The 27,196-nt window shown below is 44.1% G+C and overlaps 1 protein-coding gene across 3 annotated transcripts in view; it reads right to left on the reverse strand.

Moving 5' to 3' along the window:
- SCML4 (Scm polycomb group protein like 4) overlaps positions 1-19,173 on the reverse strand; it is a 119,341-nt gene extending 100,168 nt beyond the window's left edge. For 2 of the 3 annotated variants that reach the window (XM_042986916.1, XM_007078749.3), the window contains exon 1: positions 18,930-19,142. The gene's annotated coding sequence lies outside the window, so the exon portion shown is untranslated. The other variant, XM_042986911.1, reaches the window with a different exon arrangement.
- Between the last annotated feature and the right edge of the window lie 8,023 nt (positions 19,174-27,196).

The following is a 27,196-nucleotide window of genomic DNA, read 5'->3' on the forward strand; positions in this document are numbered from 1 at the left end:
TCCCATCAGCCTCAGAAATGTCTAAGGATGTGCTCCCTTTTTTCCTTTCCTCGTCAAATAAAATAAGATTTATCACAGGGCCAAGTGATAACACCTTCTCTACTTTTCCAAGGCAGCTCTTAACTTAGAGGGCCCCTTCTCAACTCGAGAAGGAAGGACAGTCAAATGAGATTTTGTTCCTAATAGACAATGAACAGACTCAGTTCACAACCACGTGCAAAATGACATAATCATATTAGCTTCAATTTATTGCATACTCCCTGTGGGTCAGGCAATATGTAAAGTATTGGACACAGTTCATGTGCCCCTCATAGCAACCTGTGATACAGGTGCTAATGTCTGCATTTTCACAGTAAGAAGGCCGAGGCTCGGAGAGCTGAAACGAGGCAATTTAACCTCTGAGGCCATGGCAGGGCTGGGAGTCCCAGCCTAGGCCGCCTGGACACCACTGCTAGACCACCAAGCCTTGTGTGTGAGGTGGCAGCTTTCCTCAGAGTCTCCCCTAAGTGAGAAGAAAACACAATCATACACACGCATGCATGCACACACACACACACACACCAGTGAAACCCCAACCTAAGGACGCAGGGAATTGAAGTACAGACCTGAATGGCTCTCTAAGAGTAAATACAAGAGCTGGAGGAGGGCAAGGAGGCTTTCTGGAGGAGGTGATCCTTGGAGGACGGGAGACCCACTTCTGGCCCTTGTGGGCCTGACTTTGTCTACATGGCCAGAGTAAGTTATTCCATGTGTCTTGTCCCTCAGAGGAGCTCAATAATTATTTGTCAAGTTGACTAACAAATGTAAGTAGTGCCACAAATTGGTTTCTACTTCACTAACACGGCGAGACTCATTAACCACAGCATGACTGGGTGGTTCTGCTCCTTAATGGTGGCCTCTGGTGGGCCCATTGCTCTGCACCTTGCCTTTCTGGCCTGAGCACTGGGGTCTCCAAAGCTGGCACTCACTTCCCTGAACTGTAACAAGAGTGGTTGGTTTTTGGTATTAAGTCCCCATCCTAGCTTGGCAGTGGGCCCTTTCCCTCCAATTAGTCCGACCATCTCCCACTGAAGCTCTCTGCTCCGCCAGCCCCAAGGATGAAGGTGAAAGAGATGTGGAAGGGGGTGCAGTATCGATAGACCCTGCCATTTCCAAGGCCACATAACTGACCGGAAGACAGCTGCCATGTCTGCCTTGTGTTTCTTGGCTCTTTGCCCATGTAGTGCCAGTAGCTGGGCAGAGCTTTGAGCTCCTCCTTATAAAAATCAACCAGCTTGGGGCGCCTGGGTGGCTCAGTCGGTTGGGCATCCGACTTCGGCTCAGATCATGATCTCATAGTCCGTGAGTTCGAGCCCCGCGTCGGGCTCTGTGCTGACCGCTCAGAGCCTGGAGCCTGTTTCAGATTCTGTGTCTCCCTCTCTCTCTGCCCCTCCCCTGTTCATGCTCTGTCTCTCTCTATCTCAAAAATAAATAAACATAAAAAAAAAAAACAAAAACAGCCAGCTTGTCTGATGGCAAAGAGAGGACTCCTTCCATTCTGGGTGGGGCTCAGATGCTCCTGTGCAGTGAATATGCCTCAGCAACGGGAGATGGAGAGGAGGGAAATTTAAATGAGTCTTAGGGGATTGGAAAATTATTTGGTGAAACGTTCCTAAGCTTTTTCTGCTTAATACCCATAAATTTCAGGGGTCATGTACGCTAACAGCTTTTGATTTATGATGTTCTTATTCTCGAATTGTATTTAAGCCAAATTATGAAAAGGTAGCAACAGTAAAAAGAGCCTTTTAAAAATGCTTTGGGGTCCATCATGGGGTCAAGCCATTTCTGTCGATCTTTGCCACCACTTTGTTAAAACAAGGGCTGTGGGTGCTGACAGCCGAGTAAGCTAATTGGTGTTGGCCGCCAGCCCACCAGGAATCCTCCTCTTCTTAGAAACTTTTTCCTCCCTTCCCCAGCCCCTGCCACCAGTAAGACCTTTTAATGGCTGCTGAGGGCAAGCAGGGAAAGCACGCCTTGGGTAAACTTTGTGGGGCCAGGTCTCACTCAGCTGCCATAGCACACAGATATTCCCAAGGCCTCTAATTAAAATGCCTACAGTCCACCAATTCGCTCCTGTTTCATTGCCCAGGGGTTGCAGAGCTCCCTGCTAATGCTGAACACAAATTAACAAAATGCCGTGTCAGCCTTTCTTGTCCCATTACAATGTTATTGTCATATTTATTAGCACAAATCCCTGTAGGACACGGGGTGGAATATCTAAAAAGTGAGTTAAGCACTCTCCGTGGCTGGATGGGGAAAATGCTTTGGCATTTCGCTGCGGCACGCGTCAACTTTGCGATCCCGGCTCACAGCCACTCTCCTCGGAAGACAAGCCAGCTGTGTTCTCGTTCTGGATGGGGACGTTCTCTAGACCTGTAATTATCTTCCACTCCTGCTACCGTAAAATGACTAGGTTGTGGCCACCGCTTTTATTGCAAAGAACAGTGCTCTATTCGTTTACCAAAATTGAACAACCTAGAGCATTACCACGAATTAATTACAGACCGAGGGAAAAACTACACACAAACTGCACCCATCACGGTGCTCTAAATCACGTTAGCCTAATCGCTTGATATGCAGAATTAAGTTTACTTTTGCACATCTCCCTCCATTGATTCCTTCCCCTCCCACTTTGTGTCTATCTGGCTGCCTGCTTCTGCACTCGTCCGTGGGAGATACATTTTACCCCAAGGAATAGCAAGGTCAAAATAGGAAGAAAACAAAACACCTCTTTGGAAGGTTTGGCAAGGAAGCAAAGGTATGTACTATTACAATTTTGTTCTTGGCAACAGCAGAGACATACATCCTGATACCTTCCTTCTTCCTCCTTGCCCACTAGAAAAATATTCTCAAGTCATGGCGCAGGAGAAAGCGTAAGAATCTAAATATTATATAAAAAGGCACAGAGGAAGTCTGCGTGGAGAATCCGGGTCAGGGGAGTGATGTGTAAGCAGTGTCTTGATGGACACATAGAATTTCATCACCTGGAGAAGTGAGGGAAGAGAATTCCAGGACTCAGGAACAGAAAGTGAAAAAACACAGAGGCTTCAAGTATATATGGGGAAGGACAAAGGGCTCATATAGGCTTTTTCATTTCTATTTTTGTTTGTGTTTTACAAAAGGTATAATGCATTCATGTATGGAGATGTGCGCTCAAGGAATTATTTATAATGGGGAACATGGTGCAAACATTTGGCAACCAATGATACAAACAAGGGACTCTATTTGAGATATCTAAACAATTAAGGAACTTGAGCAGATAGGTGTCTTACAAAGATAACTTTGTGCATTACATGAGGTGGGGGAAGGGTGGGGGGCTGCAGGCAGAGAGGTGGAGCTGAAGGTCACGGCTATGGTCCAGGTGGAGGGTGCTAGTGAGGACCTGAGCAAGGGCAGCAGAGGGTGGAGGGAAAAAAGGGGGAACCACAGGAAACTCTTTTCGGGAAGTCATATCAATCAGGACTTCCAGTTGGAAGGCTTCGGGTAAGCGAAGTTTGGGATTCTGAAACTGTTATCTTGGAGGGGAAGCTTTTGTGAAGGTAGAATAAAGAAGAAGATGTGGGGCAAATGAGAAATCCAGCTTTGGAAACATTGAGTTTAGGGTGCCTGTGGAACATGTGGGTAGAGATGGCCATTAAAACAGTTGAAATTCCAACCTGGAAACCAGGGAGCTAGCCAAGCAAGCCTTTGGGTACATAACCCCCTCACATAATGACTCATCTCCCTTTCTGTCCATATATCCTTCAGTCCCTCTAGCAAACACAAGAAGCACCTCTCTGTGGTAGACCCCATGCTCATGTCGTCAGCAGGCAAGAGCAGTTAACAAGCTGAGGCCATTTATTTTTTTTCTTTTTTTTTTTTTTTTAATTTGAGAGAAAGAGAAAGAGGAGCACATGCAAGTCGGGGGAGAGGGGCAGAGGAGGAGAGAGAGAGAGAATATTAAGCACGTTGTGCATGGAGCCCGATGAGGGGCTCAATCCCACAACCCTGGGATCATGACCTGAGCCAAAATCAAGAGTTGGACCCTCAATGGACTGAGCCACCAAGGAGCCCAGCAGAGCCTATTTCTTGGCTGATAAGGCTGAGCCCTTGCACTAACTACTTGGTCATTGGCCTCCGTCCTGGACTTACACAATAATCGTGATGCCATCACTATTGTCAGGTGAGGAACACAAAGCCAAGGGCAATCATTCTCACTCCTCTCACTGCAGCCTTCCCCACACTGCCTGCCACATCAGCACCCAGAATCCACTGGAAATCTTCCACTGGCATTGGTATATGGATAAAGAAAGCTGCCAACAAAGCCCTGGGAAAACCATTGGTCCCTATGCAAGGCAGCTCTCCTGGTACTTTCTCTTGATGCCTAAGACACCAACCAAAACTGTGACAGGTCAGAGTCAAACTCAATTCACACCATCAAATATGAGTGAGGACAGTGTTTGAGCTATATGGGTTTTTTTTAAGTTTATTTATTTATTTTGAGAGAAAGAGAGAGAAGGGGAGGGGCAGAGAGAGAGAGGGAGAGACAGAGAGAATCCCAAATAGGTTCCATACTGCCAGCATGGAGCCCGACTCCAGGCCCGAACCCACAAACTATGAGATCATGACCTGAGCCCAACCAGGTCGGATGCTCAACCAACTGAGCCACCCAGGTGCCCCCTTGAGTTATATGTTATAAGCAAATATTTTCAAGCTTCTCCATGCTCCAGCATCACATATTGCTCATCCTCAAATCAGGGATTTTAGGGCAACATTTTGGGCCAGTTGGCAATGACTGTGGCCAAGGATTCAAGAATGCAAGATTTTTGTCCCAACCCAGCTACCGTCATTGATCCTGACGCAAGACATTTAACTTACAGCACCTCACTCTCCTTGCAACAAAGCTTGTTAACTACTTCATGCACATGCAATGCTCTGAACATCAGTTTTAAAATTCAATAATTATTATTCATTTTCAACAAGTTAATGTCTCAAGAATTAGAGGAAAATTCCAGATTGAAGAGTTCATGAAGATCTAAAGGGATGAAAGTAAGATTAATAATTGTTACTCAAATAGAATCTGTCTCCTCAAGACTCTGCCTCCCAACTAGTGCACAAAGCATATTAGGATGTCTGCTGCCCACTAGGGGCGTCTTCTGTCCCACTGGGAGAGGTAGAATGCACAGGGGGGGCTATCAGCAGGCACAAGTTCTGGGATGCTAGCCTACCTCTATCAGTACAACCCTCCTTGTTGAGTTTCAGCAATGTTATGGACTTCGGGAACTTACACTACTGAGGCAGGAGGAGACAGGGAGAGATTCCAGTTGTCATTTAAAAATGATTTGGAGACATCAAAACACCTCCTCTGCCCTGAGGGCAGTGGCAGAACTGTGGTGAAGTACATCCCTCGGCGATCTGGAGTGGGCATAGCAGAAATGTAACTGACCTCACCTTCAAAAAATGGAGGTATTTGCTAAATCATAAGAGACCATTATGAGGCACATTTACCATCGATAATTTACAGGGCAATAGATGAAAATTGTTAGATGAAATCTTAAGATAAGCATTGTTATGCACTAAATTGCATAATTCATCAGCATCCCACAGCTGGCCTCCATGTTTACTGTCAGTGCCTGGGGTTTCCCACAGTTCTACAGCTGCAGAGTTCCCAAAATTCATATGTTGAAGGCTTAATCCCCAATGTGACTATATTTGGAGTGGGCCTGTGAGGAGGAGATGAAGTTTAAATGAGGTCATGAAGTTTAAATGAGGGACCCCCAACAGGACTGGGGTTCTTACAAGAAGGAGATACACCAGGGGTGCAAGCACACGGAGGAAAGACCGTTGAAGACACGGCAAGTAGGTAAGCATTCACCAGCCAAAGAGAGCGGCCTTAGGAAAAACCAAACAGCTAACACCTTGAACTTCTACTTCTAGACTCCAGAATGATGAGAAAATAAATTTCTGCTGTTTAAGCCACCCAGCATCTGGTATTTTATTATGACAGTCCTGGAAAACTAATGCAGACGCTATGAATATGTTTTCTTCCTTACCATGGGAAACAGATCACCTCTGTTTTCATCCTATACATACATAATCAAAATAAATACACTTTGTTTTCGTGAACTTGCTTGTTTTCTTTCACTGCATTTTGTGCTTCTTGCTCCTCATATGATTTCTGAATCAACCCACCCCTACTTGTCTCTCTAGTCCTACCATGACTCGTCATTATAGCGAGGAAGACTCCATCCCTCTCTCAGACAGCTAAAGATAGGCGAGGGCAATAACTGGTTGCATAGATTTGCAGCCCTTTGTGTAAGCTGAGGGCTGCCCAGAATGTTACAATCAAAAGGCATCCACCTAAAGAAAAACATGTGTCTTCTTCCATCTTCCACCTAGACGCCCATCACTGATGTTCTGTTCTGCAATGACACTTGAAGCCAAAGAAGCCAGAGATAAAACTGTTGACCTCAAGATTTTTATCCTGCTTCCGGGGGCAGTTTGGACACAAATCCACAGAGAGTGGGCAGTGGGGATGGTGACACATAGCATCATCTAAACAAGTATGGTCCAGAGAGGGACATGAAAATGTCCGGCTGCCTTCATGGCCAGGACACATAGACATATCATAGCTCCTATGATGCCATACTGAATACATCACATTTGAGCTCCTTGTCACCACTATGCCAGACTTAACATGAAATAGTGAGGCAGGGTATCAATGGGCCTCACTTTCACAGCAGACATTCTCTCACTAGAGGCCTGAGCTTGCTGTGACATATGATCCTGTATGGGAGCCAGCAGGGTGCCTGAACTGTAGCTGTAGAACTGTGGGCAGCCCAAGGAACTGACAGTAAATATGGTGGCCAGCCGTGGGATGCTGGGAAACGACCACTCCTGAGAGGGCAGCTAAAAATCTAAAGGATAGCTCAAACTTCCCCAGAATTAGAGTCACCAATAGGGACATTCTCTAAAAACTGCTCTGAAAACCAAAGGATAACTTCAGGAGACATTATGGAAAGGACTCAGAGGATCATGTCCCTAAGGATAAATGAGCAATACCACCTGGGATTTTAGCTTCAAACCCTTGGACTAGAGACATGGACAGCCTAAGGCTCAAGGCAGTGCTTACCAAACTTCAGATCCCTTAGGTACAACATTTGCAAAATGTGTTATGTCTGAATACCTGCTATGATGGCTAATTTTATGCATCAATTTGAGTAGACTGTGGTTTACTCAGATATTTGGTCAAACATTATCCTCAGTGTATCTGTGAAGGTGTTTTTGGATGAGCTTAACATTTGAATCTGTAGACTAAGTAAAGCAGATTTGCCCTTCCTAATGCAGGTGGGCCTTGTCCAATCAGTTGAAAACCTGAGTAGTTTAAAAAAGCTGAGTAAGAGGGAACTGCCTGATGGCCTTTGACCTGGGACATTAGTTTTTTTCTTGCCTTTGGAGTCAAACTGAAACATTAGTTCCTCTTGGGTCTCAAGTGTGCCGGCTTTTAGACTGGAATGATACCATTGGTTCTCCTTGGTCTCCAACTTGCTCACTACAGATGTTAGGACTTCTCAGCCTACATAATCATGTGAACCAACTCCTCACAATAAATTTCCATCTATCTATCTATCTACCCAGCTATCTATCTATCTATCTACCTACGTAACTACTATTGGTCCTGTTTCTTTGGAGAACCCCGACTAATATACCTGAGATACCCTATTTACCTAATACTTACTGAATCTTTAAATGGCCTATTTGAATAAATACATTTTTAACTGCAACTTTATGTCATATTCACAAATTCAAATCAAGTATTTGTCATTAAAGACATAAATATATATACTAACTGTAAAATTAAATATGCACTTATTAAAATAACAGTTCCCCTGAAAACACTTACTTCTGATGGTAACTGTATATGAAGCAAAACTTCTTCTCTTATTTCAATTCCTAGCAAATGGATATCAACTATATTTTATAGTGAATCTTAGCTTCCTTTTGAAGTAGAAAATCCTTCACTCTTAAGCATCAGAAATAATCCACAATACCCAATACAACAGAAAGAATGCCATTAACGTGTTTTGGTTATCAGTTGCTACATTTAAAACTATCACAGAATGTGTGGCTTATTATGTCCCACCCATTTTGTGGATCAGGAATTCAGGAAAGGCTAGATTGGACAGTTTGCCTGTGATCTGTGGAGCATCAGCTGGGGAGGCTGAGATGGAAGGATTCACTTCCAAAGTGGTTTCTTCATCCACACATCCAGTAGCTCCATTTCCTGCCTCTTCCTCTGCCCCGTGCCTCCCCCCCCCCACCACCCATCCTCATGTCTTTTTTTGTCCAGGACCTTCCACAGAGCTTTGGCTCCTAATAGCATGGCAGCCTTGGGACAATCTTCCTCTTATTTGCTGGCTCAGGGCTCCAAGAGTGAGCATTCTGAGTCCCAGGTGGAACTGGAAGACTTGTGATGTCAGTCCTGGAACATTATCTCGGCCACATCCTATGAGTCAAGCAAGTCACTTAGAACAGCCCAGAGTCAAGGAAAGGGGAATTAGACCCCACAGCTTCATGGAAGGAAGGTCAAAGAATCTGTAGCCATGTTTATTCCTCTACCCCATTCTTATGTTCTCGACAAGGAAAAAGTTCTCAGACATGGGATTTCCACATCACAGATCAAAGTGTATACCATATATCCAGAGCTTATACAGGAGCCAGGCACATGAGAGCAAAGGCATGGGTTTGGCTTTGAAATTGGTTATAGAACCTCCTGGATAACCTTGAGACACTTAAACTCGCTGCTTAAGTTCACTGAATCTTAGGGTTTGGTCTGTGAAGTGGAATAATGATATATTCCAGGACGGTTGTGTGGATAACTAGTACAAAGTCTGCATCATCATGGTCCCTCATTAACTGTTAATGCTTTCAAGCAAACCCAGAGAATAGTGAGGGCTTTCCAAAGGTGTTTTTAAAATACTCTATTTATTACGATAAAACCTATGCATAATCTGAAAGAGAATGAAACATGATAGAAAACGTCTTCTCAAGCTTAAAGGTACAGTTTTTTAGAGGAAATCCACTACAAATCTTCTCAGAATGTTAAAGTTACCCCCAAATTCCTGCCACAATATTTGAGATGTCTCTACTTAGCAATCATGTAAGGAACTGACAAAACAGAACCATCTTTTTTTTTTTTTCAAATGTTTATTTATTTTAGAGAGAAGCGGGGGCAGAGAGAGAGGGAGACACGAATCGGAAACAGGCTCCAGGCTCTGAGCTGTCAGCACAGAGCCCGGCGTGGGGGGACTCAAGCCCACGAACCGTGAGATCATGACCTGAGCCAAAGTTTGGCACTTAACCAACTGAGCCACCCAGGCACGCCCAGCACCATCTTTTTAAAACTATAATTAAGCAGGCATTTGGGGAGGTAAGAGAAAGTGGAGTTCATGGCAGGTTGGCATACTCTGATCCACAGATGCTCAGTGGTGGTGAAAACACCGCCTGTAGAGGGGCATTTTGGGAATGTGCTGGATGTGGTTTTACCTGGCCCAATACTGGGAGCAGGGTGAGCATTACTGCATGTCGGGGGCAGAGACCAGGGACACTGGACACACAGAGCTATCCCCCATGATGAAGCGCGGTCTCGCCGTATGGTCACATGAGTGAAAATCTTGTTTTTGTGAACCTGGAGTGAACTTCATTTTATGTATAAACACATTTCTACTTAGCTATAATATATACTTTACTTTCCAGGAATGTAAATAATACCTAAAGCAAATGCATAAATACAAAATTCTATTTTGTTCAGAATTCCAAGAGTTGTTTGCTGTTTGGGAAAATCATGTCACCAGCAGCAGGACCAGCTTGTGCTGCCTGAGTCGCCAAGAGCATTATTTTAGACTGCACTGGAGGTAGCAGATGTCAAGCACCTGACCCCTTCATGTGGTGTCCAGAACAGGGCGCCCGCACCGGAAGTAATCATTAATTACTTTGTTTTTATTCCTCTCTATATTTCAGTTATGACATGACACTGGTTTTTCTTAGACTGTGGGTGTGGGTGGGCTGTGTTATCTGGGAACTTCACTTTGGGGTTGCAAACAGGGGCTTAAAAATATTCGTAATGAAAATGAGGGTTGAGTCTGACAGGACTGAAAGCCTACTACTTTAAAAGAAGTTTGCTGTGGATCAAAAATGCCTTTCCAAGTGGAAACACCAGGGAATCATTTCCTTTCTGGAACCTGCTGGACCTGGGAGCAGCCCAGCCGGGTTGAGCAGAAGCAGCTGGCTCTGATGCATGAAAGAGCTCTTTCTCCTCAGCCCTCACAGGTGAAAAGACAAGGACACCCCACTGGCTTTTCAAAACTGAAGAAAAGACTCAGCAGACTTCATATGGCCATGTGAGCCTCCACAAGTTATTTAACGTAAGCCTCAATTTCCCTACCTGTGTAATGGAGATAAAAATAGCTCTCGTATTGGGGCGCCTGGGTAGCTCAGTCGGTTAAGCATCCAACTTTTGATCTCAGCTCAGGCTGCACAGTTCGTGAGATTGAGCCCCGCAGTGGGCTCTGTGCTGACCTCACGGAGCCTGTTTGGGATTCTCTCTCTCTCCCTCTCTCTCTCTGCTCCTCCCTTGCTTTCTCTCTCTCTTTCTCTCTCTCTCAAAATAATAAGTACACTTAAAAAGAGCCTTCGTATTAAGCACCCATGTGGTTTAAGTCCGATAAATAAGATAAAGCATGTTTAGTGCTTCTCTCAGCATCCCTGAACACATGATGCTCAATAAATGAGAACATGTATTTATTACCACTCGGATAGCACTTTACACATACTTTTCCATATACTGTTTCCTTTGAACTTGATATACATTATCCCGTACAACCTTCCCAACGACTTCTGAAATATTATATCCTATGATCTAATAAAGTTGGGGTGACACCAAAGTGTGTGTATGCTCTTTCCACAACACTGTGCTGTCTCCACCCATGCTGACATTACCATTCCTTGAATCACTCATTCCACAAATATTTATTGGGCACTTGCCACATTCAAAGCACTGGGCCTCAGCAGTAGTGACAAGAAATACCACCCCCTCGGAAGTAAGGGGGGCCCAGGGTTGCCACCATACCTGCCCTGGGTCACATCAGTAGCCATTAAACTGGCTTTGCCCACTCAGAATCCGTGCTGCTCCATTTATATTTATTCTATACAGCTCTGAAGACAAAAGTACCCCCTTAGAGGAGGAAGTTACTGCAAGAGGAAGCTAGGGGAAGTTCTGGAGGGGAAAATGCCCTTGCTAACAATTAAAGTTTCCAACAATGGAAGAGGGGGCAGCCTCTTGAGAATAGAGGCTGTGCTGTCTGTAACTTTAGCAGACACTAGGGAAGAGTCTGAGGCTTGACCCTGGGAGGAAGGCTTTTACAATCCATTCAATCTAAGAAGCTAGGAATCACTTCAAGACCACTTCTCAGAGTATAGGTTTTTGCCTTTAACTTGTCCCTTCAAATGTCAGATGTTTTTCCCTCGAGTTCATTATTTCAGTCATATTTTAACCTTCCAGTTTACACAGCGGGGTGAACTGGTATGAAAATGGTCTGGAACCATGGGGGAAAGGAAGGGGGGAAAGCTAGTTTCAAACAGAGAGGGAGGCAAACCATAAGAGACTCTTAAATACAAAGAACAAACTGAGGGTTGATGGGGGCAGTGGGAGTAGGGGAGGGGAAAATGGATGATGGGCACTGAGGACGGCACTTGTTGGGATGAGCGCTGGGTGTTGTATGGAAGCAATGAATCACAGGAATCTACCCCCAAGACCAAGAGCACCCTGTACACACTGTATGTTATCCAACTCAACAATACAGTATATAAAATAAACAAATAATTAATTAATTTAAAAAGAAGAACAAAAAAGAAAATGCTCTGGAACTTAAGTGATTCCATGGTCCCAATGTAAATTCTCCTTATCCTGTCCTAAATCTGTATTCCCAGGGAAGAGAAACCCCCCTGGAAACTGATAATCTACCAAGTACACAAGCAGAATACAGGAAATCTTGGCCAAAGGAGGCCTTGGCTTTGCTTAACTTTGTCCAGGAAGCTGTGTAACCCACACTATCCGCTGTTAGAAATCTACAAGGACAAGCCAGGTCCTTGGTCCCATGGATTTTTTTTTCTTCAGGCATGAAAATGTTAAATATAGTCATAAAAACAGTGACCTAACCTGTGCCCAGAAATATATTTTTTAAATGATTTTATTTCCAGTTTATTCCACATTACTCTGGTCTCAAGCCAATTAGTAGAAACTCAGTACTTGACCTTAGCAGAGATTTGGGCTGAAACACGTGTGAGACAAACTTTTCTGAATGCCCTTTTTCCTTACCCTGCTAATGGAGAATTTTAGTCCCTTTATTTGTGACTGGGGTTCATGACAAACGACTTCTAACTCAAAGGGAAGGCAACAGAAATAAAAGACCAGTCCTCTATACCATCATAGGTCATCGGCTTCCACACATTGTCACACACATCACACCCAACTTGACTTTATAACTTCAGCTCCCTGGAGAGAGTTTATACTCACCTGGTCTCATTAAGGCAATGCACAAAATTGTACAGCCTTCCCACTGTGGGACCAATTAACCATTTCCATATCAGGCACCAACATAACCACACCATCCAGTTTGCCCTCATTATTTATGTCAAGTACTTAATTATGTTACAAACACTCAAAACAAGTGCCGTATTTTCATACTGTGGGTGGTGATTTCAGACATTAGAACCAATTGAGGGTCCCCCCACTGCACTGTTTCTATACTTCCTAATGTGTGCACCAAAATATAAAGTGATCTACAGCTTTCCACTTGAAGCATTGTTACAAGCAAGCTCTTAAAGGGATACGATCAAATATGCTTGAACATCTCATGGCATCTGAAAGGGAGAATTCCCAATATAAGGGGAAATGCACAGGTGACCATGTAGTGTACTGACCTCCAAATCTCATGGCAAACTCCCTCAGCACAGGCAAACAATGGCAACAGCGTGAACAAATGGCACACATTTCTCAAGACTGAAAAATGACAGAATCTATTCCCAGAGTGGCATTCTTTACCAATCAATAAGCCCAGTGCCTCACATGACATTTTTGAGTTATTCTCTTTGGGATGAACAGCATATTTTATAGCTAATTGTTAGATTAAGCCTTGATATCACCATAATTTCCCAATAGTGAGGGTACTAAGTCCTAAGGAACTATGAAGAAAAGTGGTCAGCCTCTTTTTTAAAAGGCCATAAAGAATGAGAATAATTCCTATTGGCTTATAATAGTTTAGAAATGGTTAGTTTAGAAATGTAATAGTTTAGAAGTGGCCCAAAGGAATTGTTTGTTGCACGACCTCCAAATCCTGTCTCTAAAACGGAAAGCATGAATGCCCCAAAGTTGGCTTTCACCTTGTGGTTTTCTCTCCAGATCTTCCTTTCCTTGTTCATAATTGCCTGTCAAATAGGATTAGAATCGTGACGCCAGCCCCAGGCCAGCTCAAAGGCTGCATCTGGGGCAGACCCTCAGATATGGCCACTGTGATGTTAACCTCGGTCTGGTGACAAGGCTCAGGCCCAGCTCTGGACACCAGGGCAAAACAGACTCCTTGGTATTCGGTCCTGGTTTTCTCATCAGAACGATGATGTCCCAGGATGACTTGTGGACAAATGTGAAAGGGAAAAGAGGAAACCTTTCTTTCAATCCAAAAGGAAATGACCCAGCAGGTCTATAAGCTGACAACCATATGCTAACTGTTGGCCATTATTGAGTCCCTTCTGAACTGCAGCAGGGGAGGGAAATAAGAGGGAGAGGGATGGTTAAGTACTCATTGGATGGGGCATGGAATAGGGTCTCTCCTTTGGGTTTTATCCCAGTACCTCTTTGTTAAGTGCCATTTTCCGATGGCTGGACCAGGACCCATTGAGGGTAATTCTTTGCTCTGCCGGCCCAGTGTTTGTTCCCAAGTTTAGTACCCATCCTCATGAAAGGCTGTGTGTTTCTTTAGGATTAATTTCAAGCCATATACTTCTGTTTTGAAAGAATGATGGCTTTTGCTCTGTAATGAGAGAGCAAAAGAGCAAAGACTTTTGTTACCAAATATTCAGCTCCCAAAAGTTGAGTCACTATCACGGGGCTAACCAGACAACGTCACCACCTTGCAAAGCATAGCATTGACACTATTTTTCCCTGGCACATCAATTTTCTCATAACAGCCAACTCCACTCTGTTTCTAAATTGTATGCCTTATAGAGAAAGGAAGGCCACCACTCCTCAGCCATGCCCCTTCCCCAAAGGGCTGGCATAGCCTGTCTGCAGGACTATGCAATCATTCTTGAAAATCAGCAAAGCTGGGACCACGTCCCATTTATCTAACCCATAAATGCAGCTGCTGAAAAGAGATGCACGTTTGCCTCCCTCACAAATAAAAATCTAGGTAGAACATGCCTGAGTTGGTGGGAGAATAAAGAGAGGTTCACCTGTCTATGCCGCCAGATTCTATAAAACACAACTGGCCAAATAGTAACAAGAGCAATCGCAGGGAAGCCCACCTACAATTGGATCTCAGAATATATTCCCGTTACTCCAGGGTGTCACACAGACTCAGTGGAATGATTTTTCAGCTTAATACAAAAGGAGAACTGCCACTGGGTAATAAATTCCTCTCTGTCCTAAAATAATAGTCCACCAGGTGATCATTGCAAGAAGCAAGAGGTGTTTTATCTCCTCCGTGGCGGCAAAGTGCCTCTTCTGATGCTGACTGATTCCCACATGCACAAACCCTGCTTGCCGCTCACCTCCGTCCCACCTTCCTGAGGACAAGGATGCTCCTGGCTGTATCAGCACTGCCAGCTGAACTGGCAGCAAACTTTATCACCAGTACCTCATTTCAGCCAGGCTCTCAGCTCCAAGAAGCAAGAGTCCACCAATGCTAACATTCAAAGAACCCAGAGGAAAGGGAGAGAGGTCTGACTTCCAGAGGAGTGATGTGCAGTCGTTACCACTTGCCGTCCAGCCACTGTGGCCGAATGGCAGCATCCCTCATCAGGCTGTCCTTAAACATCACCCACTGGTGACTAGCTGGAGTGTGTCTGTGTGTGTGTTGGTTGGGGGGGCAGGGGGTTCATTGTGGAGCCGGATGCTCTGAAATGCCCAGTGCTCCTGTACCTCTTCAGATATTAACATACGTAGGTCAGAATTAGCCAAATTTCAAACTGCCACGAGCATATCCCGAATGGCCCTCTGTCTGTACCTCCTCTCCTCCAAGTCCCAATCTAAATCTCGGCGCCTGACAAACCGCGGGGTGAGAGCCTGCAGAAACACTAGGGAAGAACCCTTGCCGGAACTGAAACCGAGATGAATACAACAATGAAAAAACACTTAGGACCTCGTGGGCTTGCAGGCAGAGCACTCGAACCCAGTATGTGCGAACCAACAAATGCAGGATTGGCCACAGCGATTTATAGCAGAGATGCTAGCAGAGATTTATAGGAGAAGCGAGAGTGTGGCGTTCTTGCAAATGCCGAGGTTTGGGGGAGAAAGGTGGAAACGGACAATGAAAAAAGAAAAAGCGACGGATTCCAATGCAACCCAAACATTTGGAGCCAACCTTGCAATCAGAAATTTTACCATGATTTCGGTGATCCTGATGGTCTTTGAACCACGCTGGAAAATGTCACAAGCGATGTTTGAATTAAAATCCAGTAGATTTGCCAAAAGACCAATTGTTTAAAATTGGCAGCATTCCAGAGAACTTACTAGGCTGCATACTGCCCGGGGCTGAGAGAATTGCTAATTCTAGAGAAAGTTAATTATCACCTTATTGATAAAGGGGTAATTTTTAAAGCTTATGGTGTGGCTTTTGTGACTCATTAATTAAAATTTAGAGTAATTTACTAGACACAGCGGTGGCTTCTATTACATTATATAGGTATCAAACCATTTGGTTTTTGTTTTTTTTTTTTCCTCCCAGGGGCTGTTAAGAAGCCCCCTCATCTCTCCTCACCTGCCTTCCAAAGCACCAACAACAACCACAACAACAAAAACATTAAAAACGTGTAAATCTCAAACCAGCCTTTTGGGAGATCGCTGGATTCAGATGCCCAAGGAGGCACTTAAACAAAGCTCCCTCCTAGATAGGTCCAATGTGCCCACCAAAATGAACAGACACGTGTGCTCCCACCCAAAGGGACCGCTTTTACAAACTTCATCTCCAAAATGTTAGACGGAATGTTATGCCCTTCGGTAGTTAAATGGCAAGAGAGTCACTCCTCCTCTCCTCGCTCTTCTCTCCACCTCACCATCCCCGAGTAAAAAAGCATAAGGCTCTGAGGCAGAGGACAGCACAGACCAAAACGGGAGGTGCTTGGAATCTGAAGCCCCCAGCCCCACCGGACTCGGGGCAGCGTCGCCTCCCGCTTCCTGCAGGACGCGTGGACTGCGGGGGGCACGCCCCGGCCACCTGGCTGGCGTCAGTGTGATGCCCAGGCTTCCAGGGGGACACGCCGGCGAGGAACGACGCCCCGCAGAGCTCAGCCGCCCCCTACCCCCACCGGCCGGAGCGAGTTCCGAGCTTCCGCCCGCCCCACCTCTGCCTGGACCCAACGGTGTCAGAAGGGCGAGCGTATGTGGGTGCGGTGTGTGTCCTCCGGGCGCCCCAAACTGTCAGCAGATCTGCAACACCCTCGGAAATGGAACTCCCCCAACGTACGAAGGGGTATTCCTCTCTGAGCATTCCTTCTTTTCATTCCAGGGAACTTCAGTAATGTTGCCTTAAATTTGTTGGAAGTGTTTGCGATCCAGAATTGAGATTAAAAAATAAATAAATCCACCACGTTATGAGAGAGGTCTAACGCAGTCTGCTTGTGATTTTCACATCGTTTAAAGTTGCAAGAAATTTTAAATTCGATCTTTGTGCTTTGAGGCACCGACTGAATTTTTTACAATAAGCAAATATTACTTAACGTTGAGAAAGTCATTACTTTTTTGAATTTCCAGTGTAAAGGTTCTTGCAGCAGGACCACAGCCCCGTGGGGTGTCCCAGCGCGGACTTGATTTCTAGCAGCTGGTCTGCTGGCCTTACCTGCTGCTGGAGAGCCCTGGCACCCCAGCCCCCCAGAAACCAAGAACCAGAAAGTGAAACTGTTTCTGCTGGTTTCACTTGCCTTGAAAACATACCACCAAAAGCAAATAAAGGACCGAAAGCGATTTACTCTTGTTTCTCTTATTGTTTTACATTCTTTCTATTATCGTTCATTTACTTTTTTTTTTTTTTTTGCAGCCAAATAAAAGTAATTTTGGAGGCACGAAGAAATTGAAACACGTTACACACAGAAGGACTGGTTTTTGTGGGATTTGCACGTGTGATTCTATAAAGCAAGCCGACTGATAAACTTCCCAAAATATTAGAGACTGTCCACATACACAATTTAAAGAGCTAAGGAAAACATAGTTACATTTTCAAAAATATCTGTCACACATATGTTTAAAAGGTAAAGATTCTGGTGCCACCAAACAACTCCCCTAAAATTGAAGTTCCTACGTTAATGTTTTATTTGAGTTTAGGTGATCACTACTGTCCTTCTAGGTAATCTTCACCCAGGTGCTGTTGCTCAAATAACCACCCCCCCCAACTCATTTTTTCAGGCTCGTTCTACCAAGCAACACAAAAATGCTCCACACAACTATTGTACCCCTAGATCGTTTACTTTACCACACTATAAATTCCTTCTTAGTTATTTTTATGCTTTCACTTCAAATATTCTATGTTTTTTTAAGTCTTGAGAATAAAAGCAACTATGCCTCTCACTCTTCAAAAATGGTTCCTCTGGTTGAAAAGAAAGGAAAACGCAAGAGTGTACAACGTCTCGATTCTGAAAAGCCTGGATCACTTTCTCAAGTACCACAGGGTCTGAGACCAACCCAAAGCCACTTTCTCAGAAAGCTAGTGATTGTCTAACCCTCTTGAGTACTGTCATATAATCCAGAGACAACACCATGAGTCACCTCTCCATTATATTATAGGTAGTAGAAAGGGCTTTGACTTAGCACCTCAACTATCGCTCAAATGACTTACAGCCGACACCACCCTCATCCACTGTCCTGTTCTGCTCGGCAAGCAAGCTGCAGAGGTACCTTCATGCTGCCCCGTTCCAGTTACACAACACCCCACCTGGGAAGAAGGTAGCTCTGTATTTGAACTTGGGAAAACTGATCCTGACATTCCATAGCCACCTGGTTTTTTCCCCAAAACTAACCAGTACCAGCAACTAGCAGTAAATAGTATTCTCATCTGTCTTGATAAATTAAGAAAAAAAAAAACAGTACAAAGACATGTAAAATATTCCATCTGGGATATAAATAATAAAATTCAATTTTAAAAAGTACTCTTGCATGTTCACAACACATCAATTTTAATAATTAGATTTTAGTAAATACGTTTATCCCAAGACATAAAACACTTTTTAAATTAAAACAAAACAAAAGCAAAGTGAAATCATCATGCAAAAAACCCACAAAAAACCCAAAAAAACCCCACAGGTATTTGAGTTCACATTCGGGGGAGAAAAAACAACTTTCTATATATTTAAATGCAGTTAAAGAGTAGTGAATGTGTACGTACCCCAAATTTATAAACTATATAATTCTATCCTGCATCTTCCTCTCTAAGATCTGGTTAAGAAATCAAACATTTTTGTTTTGAGTAGGAGGAACTGAAGTTTACCTGCTGGCCTCAGTGGTTTTAGGACAGGGCACTCGTGCATTGCCGTAGAGGTAGGCATGCAACCCAGATAAACTGAACCAGATAACCTGTCGTGATGACAGTAGAGAGAGAAGGAATCCTGTGTCAACGGCACACCCTCCGATTGTGCATCTCCCTTACCTACGGCTTGTTCACCAGAGCCCTGATCAGGTTCTTTACCAGGCCGGGAATGTTGACTCAGAAGACAGATGACTTTCGGTACATGCAAACCGAGTATTACAAAAGCTAATCTTCCACCCGTGTGTTAGTAGCTCACAGTTCGTCTCCAGCAGCCCTGCTCTCCGGCTGCAAACATCTCATTAGACTAATGCATTCAGCACAGGCAGAAAACTCGATTTACCATAGCTACAGCAATGAATTTCCATTACGATGACAGCTTCAACCACATCATGTCCGGAAAACCAGCCAACCACTGGCTTTTAAAGAACACACACATTTTACATGCAGAAAACGAGGCGTGTGTGTGTATGTGTGTGTGTGTGCGTGCGTGTGTTTCGTGTTTCCTTCCTCTTAGCAGCCCAACTAAGAGAAATGTGCAGTGTAGCTTTTTGCCGACATGAGCTGCAGGGTAATGACACTTCTGCTTCTTTGGTAGTTACGTCCTTGTAATAACCTGAATTATGTCACAATTGTCAGAATGGGTGTTTCCAACATTTCGGTTTTCATTACCCCTCCTCTGTTGCCATAGAAACCAGACTGTAACATCATCTCTTTGTCCCGTTCCTGCAGCAGTGTGGGCCAGCACCGGGCTTGTAAGATACTGGAGAGCAAGAGGAGTGGATGTTTGACTTTAGACAAATAAAACGATAACAACAAAAACATTCTAATAACATCACTGTTCAGGAGAGCCTGTGTGTTTGCCAGAATGTTGCCTACTCAGGCCAACACACCACGGTCATACATATTGACTCTACAACTGCATACAACACACGTAGTCAGGGGACGGAGCCCAGACTTGGGCTCCAGATCTGTGTGTGTAAGTGCAGGGTGTTTCTACACTCGTGGTCAGGCCTGCATGGGATAGAGCGGTCCTCATGCAAGAAAAAGGCTACGACTATTCACCCTCCATGCCTCATTGTGTTCTCTGTGGCAAATCAATTCATACTGGTAAAGGGACTTTTTCTCCTGTTTTTTTTTGGAAACGGGAGCAAGACTCCCCTTTGCCCAGTTCTTTCAGCCCATTCTGGAGTATTATTCCAAAGTATGTCCTACAAGGCAAAACATCCATTCAACAAATATGTGGCCACCCATAGGCTTACTCCTGGGGATGCGCAATAAGCAAATTTAGCAAATGTTTAGGACTAAACATGAACCAGAGCCAATTAAAGCTTAGACCGCAACTTGGACAGTTACCGAGAGAGACAAAAAAGAAATTACAAGTTGAGGTTTGTCTGAATGCATATGCAGAGTGACATAGAAAGAAATAAGAAGCCACTCTCCTCAAATTACGAACGCATGAAAAAATTAAAATTTTTTTTAAGTCAAAGCATTGTACTTATTGAGCAAGAAATAAATTCGCCACTTTAGTTCATTTAATCATCTAATTTTGTTTTTTCATTTTGTGTGGGACAAGGCAAGTTTGGTAGGTTTTCATTTTGGTCATTTAATATAAATTTATTTCATTAAAGGAGGAGGAGGAAGAGAAGGAGGAAAGAAAACAGGACCCAATGGATGATTTCAACTGCCAGCATGTCTGTCACAGTGGTTGTGTGTATCATGCCAATGACCTCAAACACAATCCCACAGTATGCTCAGCAAAGGACCTCAAGCGGTCTGGGATGCAAGACCGGTGTTCACTTTAAAATGTTTCTTCAGATAAATAAAATCGATCTTATTAAATGATCACAAATATTTCTCAAATACTGTGAAAGACAGAAAGACAGAAAAAGAAAGAAAGAAAGAAAGAAAGAAAGAAAGAAAGAAAGAAAGAAAGAAAGAGGAAGGAAGGGAGGGAGGGAAGGAGGGAATGAAGGAGGGAGGGAGGGAAGGAAGGAAGGAAAGAAGGAAGGAAGGAAGGAGCTTTGCAGAATCTGCCCAAAAGAAAGGAGTTTCCGCTTTTCCTATTCAGCTCTGTGTGAGTCCGTGATTCTGAGCCTCGAAGTCCATGCTTCCTCACCTCCTCCCAGATGTGCTATTGTGACCTGTCCTTAAGCCGAGCGTGTCTGGGATGCAGACATGGGCATCGCAGGTCAACTGCATAGTGAGACTTCAAATTGAAGTTAACTAAAGATGGCTTACTTAAGAAATGATCAATAGATAGATCGATTGATCCATCGGTCGACAGATGGATATCCACTGGAATTTCTTTTTTTTATGCACCAGGACTTTAGGGGTTAAGAAATTAAATCCATGTTTTTAAAAGTTCCAAACGTTTTTTGTTCCAAGAAAAAATTAAGTTAAACATGTAAAAGAAAAGAAATTTGGTGGCTGCGAACGAACTGAGGGATATGTTAAACAGAAAAGGGGCCCTTCCCAGCTAACATCCCTCTCAGTCTTGTACACCCCTGGGCTGCGATCAGGATGCTTAGGTTGTGCCACGTTGTTAATTTTCTTTGGCTCTGTGGTTACATTTCTGTCTCAGACCACAGGCAGCACGCTCCACTCTTTCCACACAAATGCTACTGGGTTGGTGGTTAGCAAGAGGCGGCCAGAGGGAGCAGGTTAATTTGGGGGCATCCCAAATGCAAACCTACTCAGAGTAGTATCCATTCGAAGAGTAATCCCTGTCAGTGGCTGGTAAAGAGCTATGGTTCCAACAAGCAGCAGGTGTCGAGAGCTGTGTCCTGGGCAGGGGAGTCAGTGCTACTGTGAAAACAACCTATATTATCATAGTAATAGCTAACATTTACTAATGAAATACTAAGTCAGAGCCCTTTTCAAGCGTTATCTCACTTATAACAACCCTATGAAGTAAGTACTATGAGGACTATCCCCATTTTACAGTTAAGGAAACTGAAACAGGATGCTAATAAGTTGCCCCCAAGGTACCACAGCTCAGAAATGCTGGATACAGGATTGACCCAGCCAGTGTGTGCCCAAAGACACACAATTAATCATTTGGCCACATGGCCTCCTGGCACTGCCCCTTCATCCAGCTCTGCCAGTAACCCAAAGACATTGGTCAAATCACTGTCCTTAAATAGCACGGGAGGTGGGGGTAGGGGACGAGATTGTCTTTGTGGTCCCTTATGGTTCTGACATTCTACAGTCCAATGAACCGCTTTATCTGCAGGGCTGGAACAGACCAATGCTTTGGGTTGGAGGAGAACTCAGTCGTAGTCGTGGCTACGGCCGTGACTGCTAAGGAACAAAATGCACCCTCTCTCTCAACAGAATAAGACCTGGTAAACCCGTGCTTTGGAATGCCAGTTTGGGATGGAGGTGGTGGAAGACAGCATGGAGAAAGAAGGCTTTAAAGGCTGAGATTCCATTCCTGAAGTAGCAAAGGGAGACCCGTCTCCCATACTCCAGCAGCCACAAGACTTTGCTTCCCACCATTCAACACAGACATGTCCTTAAGTGTTGGAAAGTTTGAGAAGTTTCAGGGTTATGGAAGTTATGAGGGTTATGTCACCATTTTGCCAAAGTGGAAATTGAGGCAGCAAGTGATTAACCTGACTAGTCAGACAAGAGTGGCAGAACAGAAAGTGGATGCCAGACCCCTTGGCTCCTCCAACCTGAGTCTTCTTCGACCCAAAGCCCTGCCTTCCATGGGGCCAGATTTTCGTTTAAACAAGGCACCAGGGATCTTTGGAAATTAAAAACAAAACTGTTCTTTTTAGTGAAGGTAAACAGGAAGCAACCTCAATGTTCAATAAAAAGAGATTACTTAATGGGGCGTCTGACTGGCTCAGTCCGTAAAGCATGTGATTCTTGCCCTCAGGGTTGTGAGTTTGAGCCCCATGTGGGGTGTAGTGATTACTTAAAAATAAAATTTTAAAAAAGAGAGAGAGAGAGAAAGAGTTTACTTAAGTAAGTGTATCATGTGTCCACACCATATATTATACAAAGTACTACCAAAAAAGATGTCATAGAAAATCATGTAATGACGTGAAGAAATGCTCTCAATATGAAGTTGCTAAAAAAAAATTGCAGGTTACAAAATATGTAGAACCTTGTTTTGAAAAACTAATTTGCAGAATGCTGGAGATATGTTAATAGTAATGATCTCTTGACGATAAGATTATGAGTATTGTGTATCTTCGTAATCTTTCTTTTATATTTTCTACAAAGGAGGACCTACTTTTTGGTGACAATAAAAAGTTATGTGAATTAACTGGTAACAGAATTTTTCCTATCACATCTACAAACATATTTGCTGATAATTCTCATAAATCTTAAATTTCAAATTTCCTTTTTAACCAATGAAATAAAAATAAAACATCTTAGGTCACATTCAGCCATGGCCTTAGCCCGTGCTTCAAGCACAGAGTCTGCCCTCAACTCACTCAAGCTGTCTTTGCTGTCCTCCCCTCTGGGCTTCACCACCTCCTAACACCTTCAAGCCACACTGGGTACTCAGCACACCCACAATAAAATCAGAGACAGACTCCCTACCCTTCCCCACCCAAGGGGTCCCTCAATCTGTGAGGTCCTCGCCAAGCTGGTAATAGTCTTGTTCAACTAAAGCCACGTGCTAAAGACACCAGAGGTTGGGAGGGGGTGGGGGACGTGATGGAATAAAGTGAAAATCACTCCTGTCCAAGGAAAGAGTGACTCATTCAAGTTCTCCTGGGCCTAAAACATGGTTCCTTTCAGGTGGGGCCTCCTCTCTTTGTGGCTCTGGGCCTGTGGCCCTGGCTGATATTCAGGGACTGACTTAGTGGAAATATTTGTCTCAAGGTCTGGCAGTTTGGGTAGTAGCAAGCACAGAGACCCTCATCCCAGGGCCAGTGTCTGCTAACAGGGGTGGTATGGTGAGGGCATGTGTTGACAGCCGGGAGAGCTGAGGGGGACAACAGCAGAGGCTTTTTCTTTGGTCACTAGGCCGTAAATTTCAAGATGGCAGGGAACCAGTCTTGCACTCCACTGTATCCACAGCACGTAACACATGTCTGGTCTACAGTAGGAAGTCAACAAATAATTATTGCTGATGAATAAAAGAAACTAGGGGTTAAAGATGGTGACCTAATCTTAAGCAATATTAGTATAAGCTTTTAGACACTATTCCTTTTCCCCGGTAAAAGTGATTGACTTTGGATGTCTGTCATCAAAAATAAAAAATAAAAAACAAAAATTCCTAACCTGTTAAAATTGAAAGGATGATTTATATTTCCAATCTTCTTCCTCCTTCATACTTTTAAAATTTTATCTCCTGCAGATCACTTCTGCTTTGAGGCATTTCGTTTGAAACGAGCCAACTTTTATTCAACATTCATACATGTGATCTCCAAGCACTTTTGGCTATTTGCTAGGTTTCCCTTTCCTCCTAAAATATTTTCCTCTAGTTAAATATGAGAAACCAACTTGTAGTGCTGAGAAACTCCTAGGTTTGGAGAAAGTGAGCCCAGACAGATCTATATGTGCACTCTAAAGAGACAGAAAAAGGGCACCTGGGTGGCTCAGTCGCTTAAGCATCCAACTTTGGCTCAGTTCATGATCTCACATTCGTGGGTTTGATCCCTGCATTGGGTTCTGTGCTGGCAGCTCAGAGCCTGGAGCCTGCTTCCCATTCTGTGTCTCCCTCTCTCTCTGCCCCTCCCCCACTCATGCTCTGTCTCTGTCTCTCTCAAAAAATAAACATTAAAAAGAATAGAAAAAAAAAGACTTCAAACAAAGTAAAGAGTATAGGCTGATAACTGATACTGCTGATAACAGTTACTGCTTCTGGGCCCAATTTCTATAGAAAGATGTGTGTGTGTGTGTGTGTGTGTGTGTGTACACACATATAAAGTAGAAAGGACATAGCAGGGGGTCCAGCCAAGAGAGACTACTTTTTTTTTTAATTTCATTTAGATAATAGCCTCTTGGGGTTGCCTGCACTTTCAGGTTCTAAAATAAAGTCATCGATCACCCACAGCTCTGCCTGCCTTTATTTGAGGGAATATCTCCAAGATAAGCCTCTTAGTTACTAAAATTTGAACCTGAATGCAGATGATACAGTCTGAATTTTCTCACTCTCTTTAATAAAAATAAATCTAGTTGGTGAATAAAAAGCAACTGCTGATGAATTCCTCTTAAGGATAACCAACTTTAGTGTGGACCACGTCTTTCATAAGCCCACTTGGGGCAGAAGCTGAAATCAGAAAACTGGGTCTGGACCCAGAAGAAGGAAGAGGGAAGTAAGACTGCAAGTAACAGTAAGAGCAACTCAAACTGGCTTAAAAATAAAGATCAGTCATTGGCAGAGTGTCCAGTGAGCTTTAGGTGAGGCTTATCCAACAATTTAGTGATATCACCAAAGAAATGGTCTGAATCATCCTATGTCTGGTCTCCCTCATGGTCACAATATGGCTGCCGGTTGCTTTCAGGCTGCCATACTTTCCTATTGACATCCAACACAAGGGAGAGCCTCTTCAGGTACCATCCACAGAAGAGCTAAGAAGTTTCTTTCCTAGAGTCTGCTGCCAACATCTCTCTCATCTCATTGCCTGGAAGTGGACTATGCCCCATCCTGGAACCAACCAGTGCCACCAGGATACGCTGATTGGCTTAAGTCCACCTTTGGAAGGAGAGGAGTTCTGCTTTCCTCCAGGAAGAGGAGCTGCCAGGGGAGGGGTGGATGCCTGAATAATTGCCATACTCTTAGCAAAAAGGAAGAGAAATGGATGCTAAAAGACCAAAATCAGCAAGAAGCTACTGACTTGTAAAAGGTGGGGAGGGGAGATCTAGAAGAAAAAAAGTGTGAGGGGGTAGGGAGATGGTAGGATGTTGTGCATTATGACTGAGACCCACATCCCATAGTGCTCGCAGACACTGATCTTTAGGAAAGACCGCAGAAATCATGAAGTGCTTGATGTGGTTGAATTTCTTGTAGAAACTGGTGAAGACACTGAGTTTTGCATCGTGGGTTGATGCAGGTGAAACCAAGACAGCTCATGAGAAGCCTAGGGGCAAGACCAAAGGGATTTAGAAACTGTCAAGCCTAGGGGAGTAAGTAGCCACACCAGGAGGACTCTGAACTTTCCCAGGGTGTGAAAATCAGGAACTTAAAGGGCAGAAAGGCAGCCAGCTGACAAAGGGGCTAGAGTCACATAAGTTGAGTGTGTACTTAGCTGTATTATGTCCTTTAATAAAGGGGAGAGATCTTCTGGAGAGGAAGACTTGACTGCAATTGGTACTCTCCAGGTGAGTTATTTAAGAGAATATTGGGATCGCTTTAATCTGGCTGCGCAGTTTGTCCCCCAGCTGTGTGTGCATGTACCTTTGTGTGTGTGTTGGGGGGGGTGGGGGAGAGTGTATGTGTGTGGTGTTTTGTGGGAGTTAACAGCCAGGACCTACCTTCAGGGAATTGTGGGAGGGTCAGTTCTGAACTTTTGAACCATGAAAGGCTACAGGCAAGCCTTGGGAAAATGGCCAAGGGGGAACTGAAGGAGCTGGTGAGCAGGCACCACACATCTTGGGGCACAAGGGGCACTGTGGGGACTCGGATTGCCTGCTTTTGGTAGCAACAGGACATGACAGCACCATCTAAAAATGGGCCCTTTGGGGCGCCTGGGTGGCTCAGTTGGTTGAGCATCCGACTTCAGCTCAGGTCACGATCTCACGGTTCGTGAGTTCGAGCCCCGCATCGGGCTCTGGGCTGATGGCTCAGAGCCTGGAGCCTGCTTCCGATTCTGTGTCTCCCTCTCTCTCTGCCCCTCCCCTATTCATGCTCTGTCTCTCTCTGTCTCAAAAATAAATAAACATTAAAAAAAATTTTAAAAATAAATAAATAAGTAAATAAATAAATAAATAAAATAAAAATGGGCCCTTTACTGACCTTCCAGTGACCAAGACCACAAATGACCTCTTTGGACTAAGAACAAATCTCTCTGTAGAGAGATGTCCCATTTTCCCAGATTGTAGGAAGAGGTACAGCCCATATATGAACACTAAAGGAGATAGAAATAGCAAAAAGTAAAAATGAAAAGAAAAATTAACAAGAAATATACAAGTTTTATTTGAAGTTCAGTGGCTCAGAGCAGAGATTCTGGCTTGACGATGTCTGTGACCGTGGTCAAGAAACTCAAATACCAGGGGTGGTAAAAGAAACATGATGTCAGGTCTGGCTCAGCCTTAATTCTTCCCCAGTGTCCTCTAAGGCTTGGTTCAGGAGTGTTTGAAGATGGACAAATCATCACAGGGTAGTTGGTAGGAGTGATTCATTCCAGAATAACTGTGAAGAGAAATTCCAGAATGATGGATGCCAATAGACCTAGTGAATTGGCCATCCTAGAGGAATGTCT

The sequence above is a fragment of the Panthera tigris genome, chromosome B2 (genome assembly GCF_018350195.1).
Source record: "Panthera tigris isolate Pti1 chromosome B2, P.tigris_Pti1_mat1.1, whole genome shotgun sequence".
In the NCBI taxonomy this organism is placed as follows: Eukaryota; Metazoa; Chordata; class Mammalia; order Carnivora; family Felidae; genus Panthera; species Panthera tigris.